The 16,201-nt window shown below is 46.4% G+C and overlaps 1 protein-coding gene across 2 annotated transcripts in view; it reads right to left on the reverse strand.

Moving 5' to 3' along the window:
* The window catches only part of RIOX1 (ribosomal oxygenase 1), a 345,989-nt gene that overhangs the window by 193,668 nt on the left and 136,120 nt on the right, over window positions 1-16,201 (reverse strand). The gene's annotated exons all lie outside the window — the stretch shown is intronic.

Here is a 16,201-nt window from a genome sequence, read left to right on the forward strand (position 1 = left end):
CACACTAGTGCTCCAGTGTCAAGATGTGAAAACAGCTGCTCAGTGTCCTCTCCTTACACACAATCTAGTTTGCATTTCATTCTAGTAACAAAGCCATCTACACAACCCAATTCTTTGAAGACAAGTATAGGGCGTCAAAATGGTGGCCAAATGCATATGGCCTAAACAATGTTATTTTATCGTCCGAAATAACAATGTGTGATCCGAACGAATAATGTGCCCATGAACATGAAAGTTGCCATTTTAAACTGTACAACAGTTCCTAAAAGCACATGGAGCAGCACGAACGTCATAAACATAAAGAATAGGAACACAGCACAACTACTTACTTTTTTGCAGCACTCTCCGGATCTTTCTGTACTGCTCATGTTCTCGTAATTTCAGGTCCGACCACCGCTTCCTGAGCTGATCTTTCGATCGTCGTACCCCGAATTTCCGGTGCAGACTCCTGACCACTTTCGCCATGATCTTGGCCTTTCTGACATTGGGGTTGGGGTAAGGCCCATACTTTCCATCATAGTCGGCCTTCTTCAGGATGTCCACCATCTCCAACATCTCCCCAAAGGACATATTTGAGTCCTTTAATCTCCTTCTGGATCGGGACGTATCAGGCTCCAGCCTTTCCTCCTCCTCCTCGTTGCTACAATTAGCACGATCCTGCTGTCTATCCCCCATGTGCTCTTCCCCCACTGCGCCGAACGAAAAGGGGCGGGGAATAGACTAGAAAGAACGTCAGGGGCGGGCAGAGTTATACGCATGCGCAGTGTGTATAAATCGTAACGCGCGCGTCTTACGTACGATCTGTGAGCGGAGGAAGGAACATCGGAGACGCCGATCGTGCTAACGAAGGTAGGATCTAAACTTGGGCCTATACTGCTTCGAAATGGAAGCCTATATTGTAACAAGATTAGGGGAGTTTGGCCTGACATTAGGCTTTGTCTTGTGTTGTGTCTTACAGAGAAAATGGATGGGTTCAACGACCACAATTTCCTGCCCCTGTTCATAGACAAGTACAGGGAGCTGCCCTGTCTGTGGCAAGTGAGACACCCCCACTATAATCACAAACAGAAGAGGCAGGCAGCGCTGGAGAAACTGCTGGAGTTGGTGAAGCCGGTGGTCCCCACAGCAACCATCCCTTATTTGAAAGCTAAAATTGGTGGCCTGAGGAGCACGTATCTGAGGAAGCGCAAGAAGGTCACAGATTCCCAGAGATCCGGAGCTGCAGCAGATGACATTTATGTCCCCAGGTTGTGGTACTATGAGAGACTGCGATTTCTGTCAGACCACTCTGAAGTCAGGGAATCCCTCTCCACTCTTCCTTCCACCCCAGCTGAGGCTTCCGATGTCCAACCTGGGCCTTCCAGCCAGGAAGAAGTGGAGGAACCCAGCTGGAGTCAGGTATAGCATTCTTCTACAGATTTCTGGGCAATAAAGAAATTATGTTTACTAGATGTTATTATTGATCACTAATTGCTAATTGAAAGTGCTTTACATATCAATAGACAGTAGTGGGCACCCAAAATTGGGAAAAGAATGAAAACTGCTGGGCTCAGAAGGATAGTCTGTTATATTTGTTAACATTCAATTTGCAGCAGTCAGGAGGTGAAAATTGTGTGTGATTGATGAATAAAAAACTAAAACTATGTCCCTTTTTCATACACAGGAAGACCTCAGCCAGGAGGAGGTTGTGGAATGTGGCAGCCAGGAGGAGGCGGGGATTAGTGGCAGCCAGGAGGAGGCGGGGCTAAGTTGCAGCCAGGAGAAGCCTGGGACCAGTCGCAGCCTGACTGAGTCTCAGGTTCCTCCCCTCCGCCTTCCATACAAAAGGGCCAGGAAGGCCACTCCGAGTCCCGTGCAGGATTCAGCATACAGGCTGATCCAGGAGGCTTCGGCGTCCCTCAGAGCCTTCCCCAGTCCTGAAGAGGCCTTTGCCTGCATGGCTGCCACAAAATTGCAGGGCATGCAGGAGGGCCAACGCAAGATCTCTGAGGACCTGATTTATAAAGTCCTACGTAAGGGGTTGAGTGGGGAACTGACACACAAGACGGATGTCATGGAGAGGGACGATCCTCCTCCTCCTCCTCCTGCTGCCACAACTAGACCACCACAGCCAAAGCCTGGAAGGAAGCGTGGAGGGAAGACCAAAGAGTGATGGCCCTGGGTTCAGTCTGGTCTGACAGAATCTGCAGTCTCTTGTATGACCACAGCCTGGGGACACAGATGTCATCTGCTGCTTTCCGGATCTCTGGGACTTCTGGACCAGACTGCCCTCCCTTAGATAAGGACTCCTCAGGCCACCAATTTTGCTTTGAAATAATTGATGTGTGCCCTGGGGGTCCAAGGCTTCACCCACTTCTGCAGTTTCTACAGCATTGCCTCCCTCTTTGTTTAGTTGTGAGCCCTTAATAAAAATTTTTTAGGGAAATTCTACTCTCCTGTGTGTGTTTTCATCCAAAAAGGACAGTTTGTTGGTGAGGATTCAGGTACATTTCTAAAGTACAATGTGAAATTAACAAGGGACAACAACACCAAACAATCTCCTACAGATTAAATAGAACAACATATTAGTGGAGTTGTGGGAACTTGTCACCAAAAATACACACAAACATTTTCGGGAGTACAAATCAAAATCACAAAAAAAAAAAAAAAAAAAAAAAAAAAGAGAAACAAAAAAAGAATCGACATTAAAGTCCAAAAATAACAAAAAATTTTGTCAGATGTGAGAAATCTAAATATATTGAGGGAATCCCGATAAATATAACGAAAGAAGTTTGTGAGAAGTGTGTGTGAATATGAGCATCAAAACGACTTAATTCTTGTCACATTATAAAGAAGAAGAGAGTGCGCTGTATTAAACCATTTTGAACATTGCAGCGTGACGAAAGTGCTGTATCCATTCCGAACGCTACGTTTACCAGAAGGAGCTGTCCCGTGTCGGAATTTCTTCTGAGCATGCGTGGCACTTTGTGCGTCGGAACAGGCCACACACGGTCGGAATTGACGCGATCGGATTTTGTTGTCGGAAAATTTTATCTCCTGCTGTCCAACTTTGTGTGTCGGAAAATCCGATGGAAAATGTCCGACGGCGCCCACACACGGTCGGAATTTCCGACAACACGCTCCGATCGGACAAAGTCCATCGGAAAATCCGACCGTGTGTACGGGGCATAATTCCCAAAACAGAGATTGCCTTTTCCCTGAATCTTTGGGAACGTTTGATCTCAGAAAACGAGACGGTGGAAACTCCTGAAATTCTAGTTTGTATCCTAGAGACACCGTGGAGATGACCCATCTGTCCTGAATTTCCTCTTGCCAGACTTCTGAGTATTGCAGAAGTCTTCCCCCCACTCTGGCGCCTCTTCATAATGAGGCTTTAGAATTCTGCTTTGCAGATTTCCGGCCCCAGGCCTTCTTTTGTGCCTGACCCTGAGGTTTTCCTCTAGAGTCTGACGGCGGAGGCCGTCGCCACTGCCTAGAGGCGGATGCCCCTGGCGCAAGAGAAAAAGTCTGTTTAAATAAAGGATGTTTACACTTTATTTTGACTGGCAAAAGAGTACTCTTCCCACTAGAAATCATTTGGATGTATTTGTCCAAATCATCCCCAAAAAGCCGGTCCCCATGAAAAGGAAAGCCAGTCAGCTTTTTGCATGGTGCTTCGGCTGACCAATTTTTAACCAAATGATCCTACGCATGTGTACTAGCAAAAGCGCAAGGCTGGTGAATAGAGTCTATCATGTTGTCTATGGCAAAACATAATGCCTTTGGTAGTTCGGCCAACTCGCGGGCCTGTTGTGCAGGGACCTCCTTAAGGGCCTGTCTGAACTGGTCCTTTAGGGACTGACAGATGCCTACTGCAGCGACTGCAGGCTGAGTAATGGCACCTGCCGAGGAAAAAGAGGATTTTAACAGGAATTCCAACCTTTTATCCCTTGGATCCTTAAGCATTTGCGCATTGTCTACTGGAAAATTAAACTTTTATTCACACTGGAAATCGCAGCGGCAACTGCTGGTACATTCAATTTTTTGGTGAATTTCTCCTCCATGGGATAGAGAACTGAGAATCTCTTTGAAGGGTGAAAATGCTTATCCGGGTGATCCCATTCAGCATAAATAAGCTTTTCTAGTAATGCATGGAAAGGAAATGCATGAAAAAGGCTGTAAAGGTTTTAAGGAACCCAAGGAAGAAACCGAACTTTCATCCGTTAGGGGTAGCATGAAAGTAGAACGAACCATCTCCGTAAGAGACTGTACCAGCAATTTCTCAGGTTGCGAGGCTGAAAAGGGTTCATCTACTGTTGTTTCCTCCGCAGAGGAATAATCGGTTTGTTTTTCCTCCTGATCGCCTAAGGGTAACACCTCACCCTGTACCCACTGTTCCCTTGGTAAAGGGTCTGAGGTGGGGGAGGGGGATCTAGCACGCTTCCAATCCTTTTGGATGGAGGATGCGATTAAAGCCGCTAATCTTTCTTCTAGGCCCTGCAGGGAGGAGAAAAATGCATCTTCAGTCACGTATACAGGGGCTGAAGTGTAAGAAGCAGTTGCACCACCAATTGGTTCCAATGACTCACCCTGGCTTGCCATATCTGGTATTTCAGGAGAGGATGACAGTGTGGAGGCATGACTGGAGTTCCTATTACCTGGGGGTGGAACTTTTGGTAGCTTTGTGATATCTCTTTTGGAAGCCATTGTTCTAAGCACAAAAGCAGAGGCAATAAGTAAATGCACTACTTGCTAAGCAATAGTCTAGCAATACAATGTCGCTATAAAGATCAGCTTGGTGCTGAGTAACAATGTATTTCCTGTACTGGAAATGCCTGTATACATCCATTACATGCCCCAGCGCTCCTGTGTCCTGTGTGTCAGACTTCCATCTCTTCAGTTGCTCTTATAGAGATCTTCTGATAATGAGCAAGCGTCCGTTTTAAAAAGCCTCAGGTGTGAGCCTGCTTGGCGTCCTCAGCGTCACAGCTCCACCTGCCTTAAGCCATGCCCCTTCACCATTACCCCACCACCCCCTTGTTTCAAATGCAGACCCATTGAAGGGGAGGCTCTGCGATCACCCTCTGGCGAAAAACAAGTATGTACAAGGGCGCATATCATATCCTATCTTATATAACCACCACCTGTTCATCATAATAAAGATCCAAAGTTACAGACTGGTTATTGTAGGATTCAAGGTTTAAATTGGATGTTGAGCTACATACACGCCAGGGGCAAACGTGTAGCGAGAACAGAACAGTGAAACAGCGCCTATCCAGCAAGTGGGATTTAGGACAGTGACTACACAGAGGCCTGCCATCCTGTCAGCGAAGTCACCTGCATACGGCAAAACAGCAGTCTCTACACAGTCAAGCATTCCTGCAAGCAACATGTCACATAGCCAGGCATCCTCACTCAAGACAAGGTCCCAAGTTTTCGGCTCCTCTAGATCTTCCTCCGCAAGCAATGCTATCGCACGTGCAAAAGCTGAAGCCGCCAAGGCCTGAGCAGCCCTTGCTGAGCAAGAAATGCAGATTAAAAAAGGAGAAAGTGAGACTAAAGGCTGAGAAAGTGCAGCAACAGTTACGGTTAGAGGACGAGGAAGCCCTCCTAGAAGTGACCCTAGAGAAACTCACTGTAGAGAAGGAAGCAGCAGCCACCATAGCCGAAGCCGAGGCCTTAGAATTAGCTGTATACCCGAGAAGTGAATGCAGCAGGCGCAGCAATATTCTCGACCCAGAAGCTGAAACTCAAGATTCTCTTCAACAAACTTCAGATTACATCAATCAACATTTTAAGCCAAGCAGTGACAAAGATGACGTCAAAGAGACAAGCCAAAGACACTACACGATACCGCCGCAAGTCAACGACAAGTCTCAAGCCTGCAAGCAGGAGAAATCCATGCAAAGTGATGCCTCCTACGAAAGACTCCCTAAACGTGAGATAACAGAGCCTTTTAATGCCGCATACACACGAGCGGACTTTACAGCAGACTTGGTGCTGCGGACTTTGACGGACTTTCCAAATGAACGGACTTGCCTACACACGATCAACCAAAGTCCGACGGATTCGTACGTGATGACGTGCGACCGGACTAAACAAGGAAGTTCATAGCCAGTAGCCAATAGCTCGTGTGTGTACGCGGCATAATCGTCCTCCAGAACTAACGTCCAAGTCAGAACGGTACTACAGAGGTCAGTTTGACACCCTCAAAACGTATGACTACACACAGCCATCTCATCATGGCAACACACAGCAGGCTAACCAAGCCACCGTAGACTTTGCAAGGTTCTTTGCACGACCTGAGTTAGTCACCAAAGGACTTGAAAAGTTTAATGACTGCCCTGAAAGCTACAGAGCCTGGCGGTTTTCCTTTCAAAATGCCATTAGAGACTTAGATCTGTCTTGCAGTGAAGAGATAAACCTCCTGATCAAATGGCTTGGAAACGAGTCTGCCAAGCATACTAGGCGAATCAGGACAATAAATATAAACTACCCAGATACTGGTTTTAAAATGATTTGGGACAGACTTGATGAGTGTTATGGTTCAGCAGAAGCAGTAGAAAGTACACTATTCAAAAGACTTGATAACTTCCTCAGAATACCTAACAAAGTCTACCAGAAACTTAGGGAGCTAAGTGACTTGTTAATGGAACTTCAAGTAGCTAAATCCGAGGGGGACTTACAAGGAAGATTCTTTTCACAGGTCTGCCAGTTTCTCTAACTCAGAGACAAAGGTCATCTTGGTAAGCAGTGTTCCTTGCATCGGAAGCCACATCCTCTCTTAAAATGCAGAGCCTTCAGAGAGAAAACCCTGCAGGACCGCAAGGCCTTTCTCAAGAAGAACCACATCTGCTACAGGTGTTGCTCCTCCACATCTCACCTCGCCAAGGACTGTAAGGTCAGTTTAAAATGCACAGAATGTGACAGCTCAGATCACAACACAGGTTTACATCCTGGGACAGCTCCATGCACTTCACAATGTAGAGGTCTGCAAGGGAGTCATAGGTGGTAGGTCTTGCTCCAAAATCTGTCTAGTCAGAGTCTACCCAGCAGGCCAAAAAGACAAAGCAATTAAGCTTTACGCAATTCTGGATGACCAAAGTAACAAGTCATTAGCCAGCTCAACCTTCTTTGACATCTTTGGCATTAAAGGCCCCAGCATCCCCTACTCCTTGTGCAGGAATAGTGGAGACGGCGGGGAGGAGAGCATCCGGCTACCAAGTCGCGTCCATTGATGGACCATCATACTTATCTTTGCCAACTCTTATCGAATGCAACCAGATTCCCGACCATAGATCTGAAATTCCTACACCAGATGTGGCTGCTCATCACCCACACTTGAAACGCATAGCACATCTGATACCAGAACTTGATCCTCAGGCTCAGATTATCCTACTCCTTGGGAGAGATATCTTATGAGTCCACAAATCAAGAGCTCAAATTAATGGTCCCAACAACGCTCCTTATGCTTATAGGTTAGACCTTGGATGGGTCATCATAGGAGATGTCTGTCTAGGAAGCATGCGCAAACCTAACTCTGTTAGCAGCATGCTCACAAATACCCTAGAGCAGTGGTTCTCAACCTTACTAGTGCCGTGACCCCTTGATAATATTTCTCAAGTTGTGGGGACCCCTAACAGTAAAATTATTTTCGTAGCATGGGCTGTCAGCACTCAAAGCTAGACAAGTAATTTGCGCCCCTAACCCACAGACATTTAGCGATCCCCGAGTCCCTTCCACTCTTACAGTATTAAAACCCCTTCTGGTACATTACATCTCTGCGTTTTCCTTTCTTTCCCTTTTATCTCTCTCTATGCTAATTTCTTGTCCCCCAACCCTCTCTAGCATCTTTCTTGTTCTCTTATTCTTTCTCTCCCTTTTTCTTTGTTCCTTCCCCTTTTTTCCTCTCTCCCTTTTTCTTTGTTCCTTTTCCTCTCCCTTCCATGTAGTCTCTATTTTTATTCCTTCTCTTACTCCTTGGTGGGGGGGAATGGGATGAGTGGCAGTGCTGGCAGGGAGTTGGGGATGAGTGGCAGTGCTGGGGGGAGTTCTGATGAACTTAGGTGCTCTTGAGCAAAGTCATCTGCTGATCTGAAAACTGGAGTGGGGAATTTTAATGGCAACTATAATCACAGGTAGTGTTACTCACTGTGAGTCTGGCTTCACTTTGTCTCCGACTTTGTGGTGTCTCGCAGCAGTGACAACGATTCCCATTGACAATGTCTACTGATGACGAAACGCGTCTGGTGAAGGCACGTTAGTGACATCACCACGCGAGCGGAGTAGGAGGACGGGCTCCGTTTTTATGTATGCCGGCTCTTTACATGCGATATTTTCGCCTCCTATTTGTAAGTGCAATACTTTATATTAAAACCTTTTTGGAATTTACTACACTATGGTCAGTCTTTCTCTCCTCTGGGCTATGTGCTAATGTGGATGCTGGACGTGAGTCTAAGAGGACGATTTTTCACCATCTGAATGCGGCTCCTATTGTGGTCATCAGCAAGCTTAAAGGCTAAAGCCACCTGCCCTTTAAAGCTTGCCGTCCGGTAAGCTTAATCTACAGCTACGGTGGTCGGGCACTTTGTGAATGCAGGCTTGAATGGAGGAGAGGATTTGGATGCCGCACACCGGATGTAGTCAAAAAACTTCACTTTATTGAAAAAATGGGATCATCAAAATAACAAGACTGTCATGCAGAAAGTACAGGTAAGCTGACGCGTTTCGCACTCAGGACTGAGTGCTTACTCATAGCTCATAACTTTGTGAATGCACACTGGTGTTGTTATGACCTTTTATATTCCAAAGAACATTCATCTGCATTTGATGTCAATTGTTTTGGACTTTTAATTTAGCGCAGCTTTTTTCCTATCTAGTGACAACGATGCCGAAATCAGGAGATAGGGTCTCCTCTAGCCCCACCCACTTCATACCTCACCCGCCAGCTGACCTCTAGTCTCTGCCCCCCAGCCATGCTGTGAACTGAATGGGCGGCTGTGAAGAGGCTGAGTGGGTGGCCGTGGGCTCCAGGAACAGCTCAGCTGGGCGGCTGCAAAAAAGGGGCTGGGAGAGCAGTGCGTGCTTCAGGAACAGCCCAGAATTAGGTGACCCCTGGCAAATCGTCATTTGACCCCTGAGGGGGTCCCGACCCCCAGGTTGAGAACCACTGCCCTAGAGAATGGGCGTCCCTCTCTTTTCCAGTCATGCCACAACCACTTCCTTGTTAAGGAATCGCCCTACACCACCCTCTTGTCTTGTCCCTTCACAAGTCCCACTAGTGACAACTTTGCCTGTGACAGCAACCGAGACCATTTAGGGTGCACAGTCTTTCAAAGAACTAAAGATGACAATCGTGTGGCAATGTCTATTGAGGACAAACTCTTCTTAGAAGTAATGGAGCAAGGACTAATCAAAGATGGCACAAACTGCTGGGTCACACCTCTTCCCTTCAGATCACAGAGACAACGCTTACCCAATAACAGAGAACAAGTGCTACAATGTTTCACTTCCCTTAGACGTAATTTACAAAGAAAGCCAGAGATGAGAGAACATTTATTTTCTTTCATGGGGAAGATCTTTGAGAACGGTCATGCCGAGATAGCTCCCACCCTTAAAGACCCTGAAGAGTGTTGGTACCTCCCTATATTCGGAGTGTACATCCTAAAAAGCCAGGTCAAATCAGAGTAGTGTTTGACTCTACTGCCAAATTCAAGGGTGTCTCCTTGAATGATGTCCTCTTGACAGGCCCAGACCTCAACAACAAACTCCTGGGAGTGCTCTTACGCTTCAGCAAAGATTCTATTGCCTTTGTAGCCGACATTCAACAGATGTTCCATTGCTTCCTGGTCAGAGAGGAAGACAGAAACTTCCTAAGGTTCCTTTGGCTCAGAGACAATGACCCTTCCAAAGACATCTCAGAGTATCGCATGAGGGCACGCATCTTTGGCAATAGCCCTTCACCTGCAGTCGCTATCTACGGACTCAGACATTCCGCCGAAGGTGAACTTGAGTATGGCTCAGATGTAAAACAATTCGTAGAGAAAGACTTTTATGACTGCTTGAAATCCTTACCTTCCAGTGAGTCTGCAATCTGTCTTCTTAAAAGAGCACAGCAAATGCTCGCTTGTTCTAATCTCAGGCTTCACAAGATTGCTTCCAACAGCAAAGAGGTAATGGAAGATTTCCCTGCTCAAGACCATTCTAACGATCTAAGAGACTTAGATCTAGGTACAGACTCTTTACCTGTACAGCGCAGTCTAGATCTACTTTGGGACTTGAAATCTGATTCCTTTACCTTCCAAATAAACGGAGAAGAAAAGTCTTTCACTCGCAGAGGTGTCTTGTCCACAATCAACAGCCTATATGACCCATTAGGATTTGCGGCACCTGTTACAAATCAAGGTAAATTCCTACTTAGAGACTTGATTCATGAAACATCCGACTGGGATTCCCCTACTACCCCCCGATAAGAGGAACTCTTGGGTAGAGTGGAAGAACTCTCTATCAGTCTTATCTGATCTCCATGTTTCACGCCCATATGCTCCCCTACCTTCTACACAGACACAGAGCCAAAACCTTTGCATATTCTGTGATGCTTCTATCAAGGCAATAGCTGCTGTGGCTTACTTAAGAACTGTCGACACTACAGCACGATGCCATGTAGGATTTGTCATGGGCAAGGCAAAGCTAGCTCCACACCCTGAGCACACTGTACCTAGGCTAGAACTTTGTGCTGCAGTACTAGCCGTTGAACTAGCAGAACTAATAACCTCAGAGATGGACATTGACCTCAAGGATATCCAGCTCTACACTGACAGCAAGGTAGTGCTAGGCTACATCTACAATGAGACCAGGCATTTCTATGTCTACGTCAACAACAGAGTGTTGAGGATTGGGAGATCCACTTGTCCAACACAATGGTACTACGTACCTACTGACCATAATCCTGCAGACCATGCTGCAAGAGCTGTTGATGCATGTAACCTTAAAGACACAACATGGTTTACAGGACCTGCATTCTTGTATAATGCAGAACAGACTGTTCCTAAGAGTGACACTATTGAACTAGTAGATCCACACTCAGATGCTGACATCCGTCCTGAGATCTCTACATTTCAGATTGCAGCTTCAGACTGCCAGCTTAAATCTAACAGATTCACCAGATTCTCAAAATGGAAGACGCTTGTTCGAGCTATTTCTTGTCTTATCCATATAGCTAATTTTGTTGTCATCTGAGGAATAGTGGTATGTGATGATACCAGGCGGGGAGTGTCATGCCTTCGGCCTATAAAGAAAAAATAACATCTTCTGGACTTGCAATATAAACATTGCCCACTAGAAGCCACTCTCAACAAATGACTATTGATGGGTAGTGTTCTATGGTCAACAGGCATTTCCTGTCATTCCTGTCATCATACTAAGAACTAGCCCACTTCCTATTGCAGCTCTTTCATCTTCACCATGAGGAGAACAGTATGCAATGGAGCCAGCTAAGCCTGTACTGCATGTTCTTAGGAATTTCTAATCCTCCTAGGGCAGCATCGCTGGTATGCTAAAGACTGTTTATTTGTATACCTAGTAAGCATTTGTTATGTTCATGTAATTCTTATATATGTTCCTTGTCTGTTTATTCCTAGTTTCACCGCACATATCATATCCTATCTTATATGACCACCACCTGTTCATCGTAATAAAGATCCAAAGTTACAGACAGTCTGGTTATTGTAGGATTCAAGGTTTAAACTGTATGTTGAGCTACATACACACCAGGGGCAAACGTGTAGCGAGAACAGAACACCCTCTGTTGGGCATAGCAGGTGTTATGTCCATATCTTTGTTACACATCATAGCTTTGTAACTCATGGTCACTTTGTTTAGTGTTGTGACTGTTTCCTTGCACCATGCTTCCCAGTCCCTGATGCTTCCCTGACAGGCATTCTGCATCGCTGCATCACCTGTTCCAAGAGGAACCCGGGACACATTACCCAATACTGTACATTTGTCATCTCTATAAGCACCACATTGTACAAGCATAGGTTTACTTATGTCACATTGGGAAGATGCTTCATCACAAGGCAGGGTGCAATACACTATTTTGACCAGTTTGTTCTGGTGGCGCTACCATCACACCCAGCTTTACACTACCAGCTTTAACAGGGTGAATAAATTGCTCACCAATCTGGTCACATACCAGGCAGGTGGTCTGCACTCACACACTCTCACTGTGGGGTGCAGTCCTCCCTTGTTCCCCCAGAGTAGTGCCAGAGCGGTCCTTGACAACCTCCAGTTCCAACACAGGGAGATCCTTGGAGATTTCTATGGACAACCCTGCGGCTCTGCCTCTGGTGGTCACGGGAGACATCCTACTCCCATCCTTTTTAGTAAACACATTACCAACATTATTCTCAAATATGACATTTGCAGAAATAGATTTCTCAACCTTTAGAGGATCATCATGACGCTTAGACGTAGCTGTAGCCATTGTGGGTGGCCTCTTACCCACTTGAGCAGCTCCACAGCTGACCTGGGAAACCCTCCGCTCCAACACTGTGGGCTCCTGGGAGGTTTCCCTGGGCAACCCTGCAGCACCTGTCTCTGTCACTAGGGAACATGGTATACAGAGTTCTTTGGTCACCCCTAGTACAGCTCTTCCAGCATTCTGCTGGATTCCACCAGGTATATACAGAGTCCCCATGTCCTTTTTAGTCTTTAGTCCTGCTGCCAGTTGGGCTTTACCCTGTGACCCCCCCACTACCCCGGGTAGCACACTGCAGCAAGTCCACCTGTACTGCAGATCTCCCTGTTGGACACACTTCCACTTCATTTGGTTCTGTCTCATAAACTGCAACAGTCTTACCAATTCTTGTAGCCGGTGTCAAAGCCTTCATTTGAGTGTGTTGTCTCTCATCTGTGGTGTCTCCACAGGCTGACTCTTCCATGTGGTTATGGAGCAACACTGCAGCCTTTCCGGACCCACCGATACCCCTAGCAACAGGGATCCTGTGTTACCTGCAGGGGGTAACAGCAGACCAGCACGCCAAAGATGGCTGGCTACACCTCATGGAGGTTGCAGACTGTTGTGCCCTTCTTTCTGGGCTGGCCACTTCACATAAGCGGCCACAATACACCTCTTTACCTTCCTCATGCTCATTGGTACACCCTGAAGGCCACACAGACTTCTTGCCACTGTTGCCAGAGGTGACCAGCAATACGCTTGCAGAAAACCCAGGGCTGGTACAGTGATGCATACTCATGCTCTCCTGAGCCATTGCTTGACTGATGCTTTGTTGTCCCAGTGATGCATCTCCCATTGCTACGGGTGATGACCTCCCTTTGCTAGAGCGTTGCTGGCGTTCCCATTCACACCGGAACATTTCCCCAAGCAGAATCTCAGCTTTATACTGGTCATAATCATCTCGGCTTGGACCCATCTGTTGGTAGGATACCCGGAACCGATTCGCAGCAAGGGTTGCAGCAACTCTGGCCACTGGTCTCTAGGCCATGCCCTCCATGCTGCAACTCGTTCAAACTCCATTAGGAAACATTCAGCCTCCTCTGTAGGCAGCATTGGCTGTATGAAGTTAGACGCCACTATGTCAACTTCCAACTCTGCAGCCAGGGACAAAGGACGCGGAACAGCCGACACTTTCCTTTCAACTTGATTTAACATGAACTTCTTGTGTTTTGACCGCCTTATCCTTGCAGTCACAAGCACAGCAGCTTGTTACACAGTTCACAGCAGTAGAAAAAAATTCTCACAGGTGCACTACCTGCACGCAATGCTCATTGCCTGGCTACCCTTCCACACACAGCCACTGACAGTTCCTTGACAAACTCACTGCTGGAGCAGAGACCCGGATTTCCACCGTCTGTGTGCCTGCATTCTCCACCACTTGTAATATTTGGGGATGTCTAGCTCAGTGGTAGATGCATTTTCAGTGAGTTCACTTTAAGGGCATGGTAGCCCACTTTTATTGAAAGTATCAAAAATGAAAGTTCATACACACACATGGATTGCCCCCACAGGAGTTCTTCTCCAGCAAAAAAAAAACTCAATGAAAAATGCCAATCCACCTGGCTCTTAAGGCTCACTCAGCCTTGGGCACAGTACCTTGCTGCACAGGCCCACTCCTGGTCTATAGGAAGGAGTTCTCCTGACACTCCAGGCTTTCACACTTCTCCAAGACTCACGGACCCCTCTGGTCCCTAGGACTTTCTCTTCCAGTTGTCTCAGCTATGGTCTCCCCAACTCTCTCAGCTGGCCCAACTCTCTCAGTCCACTGACCTGAAACCTCTCCCTTGAGTGCCGTCTCAAGGATATTGCCTGGGTTCTTAAACAATAGCACACCACCCTCCTGGCTGCAGCAACTGCTCCCACACCAACTCCCCTGAGCGAGTCTCAGATCTGCCTTATGAGTGTGTGTACCTGGACACACACAACCTTCAGAACTTCTGGAAAGCCCGGACACAAGACTGAAGACTCCATCCCTCCCACTGCTCTTTGAAGTCTTCAAGTTTCCAGCCACAATCCCGACTTACAAAATCCAGAGAAGACTTAAAGCATAGTTTTCTCTGCTCACCAATCTTCTGCTGGAACTTCTCAAAATGCCTCTTTGAGAGTCTTGTGTCCATTTTACACTCATTTTCACCGAGACAGGGGCTCTCACTCACAGGGGATATGGGAAATAATTTTTCTACACACACACAGGATGGACTGTTGTCTTTATTCAACCTCACCAACTATGTAACCATGTTCTTATCCAAGATTTTACAATACATGGCCCCGTCCATTGGCCCCTCAATGTGGCAAAATTGGCCTGTACCTTTAGCAGCTCCAAAGCATATTGTTTCCACCTCTGTGCTTGACTGTAGGAATAGTGTTCTTAGGGTCATAGTCCGCATTTTTCTTCCTGCAAACACGGAGAGTCGAGTTGATGCCAAGGAGCTCATTTAGATGTTCACTGGCAAACTTCAGATGGGCCTTGTGACAGGAGTCACTTTGGGCAGGGGGCCCGTGGAACCCAGAATCCCCTGGGGAGGTTGGGAAACCCTTGTTTCAGCTCCCCATGCACCTCTTATGTCTAAGTCACCCTGTGTCTCTAATAGGGTCACAGGGTAATGGGAAAAAGACACATATGGAAGAGACAAAGAGAGCTGCACACCCCGGAAATGTATATTATATTTTTTGGAAAGATATTTCCTCAGTGGGGCTTTAAAACAGCAATATGAATAATCGAGGAAAGTAATCTGATAAATGTAAGCAAATATTTTATTGGAAAACAATGTCCAATGACATGGCTTAATTAATTATATTAGGTCCTGATCCAATAACACAATTCATATTCCACAGTACAGTAAAAACACAAGTACACATCATTATATTTCATCAACATTGCGCAATAAAAAAACAAATGGTACACATCATTACATTCCATAACGTTATAAAAGATATGAGCCCCGACGCGTTTCGACCTAGATACGGTCTCTTCAGGGGGACAAATAGATCTAAAAAATATTATTGCATATATTCAGAATTAAAGAAATATGTCATACTTCACATTAAATGAACTATGATGGCATGTTTTTACCGCTTAAGAGTGGAATAGATGTTGTGTAGTCCAGGATAGGAGGAACCGTTAGAAAAATCGGAGGGCCTGAGGGCCGCCACCACCTCCCGTGGAAGAGGAGCCGACCCCAAGGGGCTTGCAAAGAGCCACACTGTACGCCACCCAATGACGACAGTGGTCGAGGCCTTCGGGTCTTCCGGGACGCCGAGGGAGCCACACGTGGGCTGCCTTTTCACAGCGGCCCGTACGTCATGTCCCTAGGGGGGGAGCACTTGCACTTGTGTGCGACCACACGTTTTCCCAATTTCAGGTATATAATAGACTGATGACTGGAAACAAATTCATTATTCCATGCAGGCCAGGATGGACGGTGCTGCATTTACTTTTTTTCTCTGTATTGAGTCCTCGCCTTTCCTGCACAATTGCAGTCAGGTTCCCAACATCTAATAAGCCTTACAAGCTTAATATATCTTACAGCCCACACGAACTACAACATTGTACAAGGTAAATTACACCTTTTTTTACGAATCACATTATTCCCCATCACATCACATTCTAACACACACACTCTCACATTTTGGTTGTTTCACCATTTAATTGTTATCTTTTTTCACTTTTTAGTTGTTGTTACTATCATAACTTTTTCTTAAGCC

This window comes from Aquarana catesbeiana, linkage group LG04 (genome assembly GCF_042186555.1).
Source record: "Aquarana catesbeiana isolate 2022-GZ linkage group LG04, ASM4218655v1, whole genome shotgun sequence".
In the NCBI taxonomy this organism is placed as follows: Eukaryota; Metazoa; Chordata; class Amphibia; order Anura; family Ranidae; genus Aquarana; species Aquarana catesbeiana.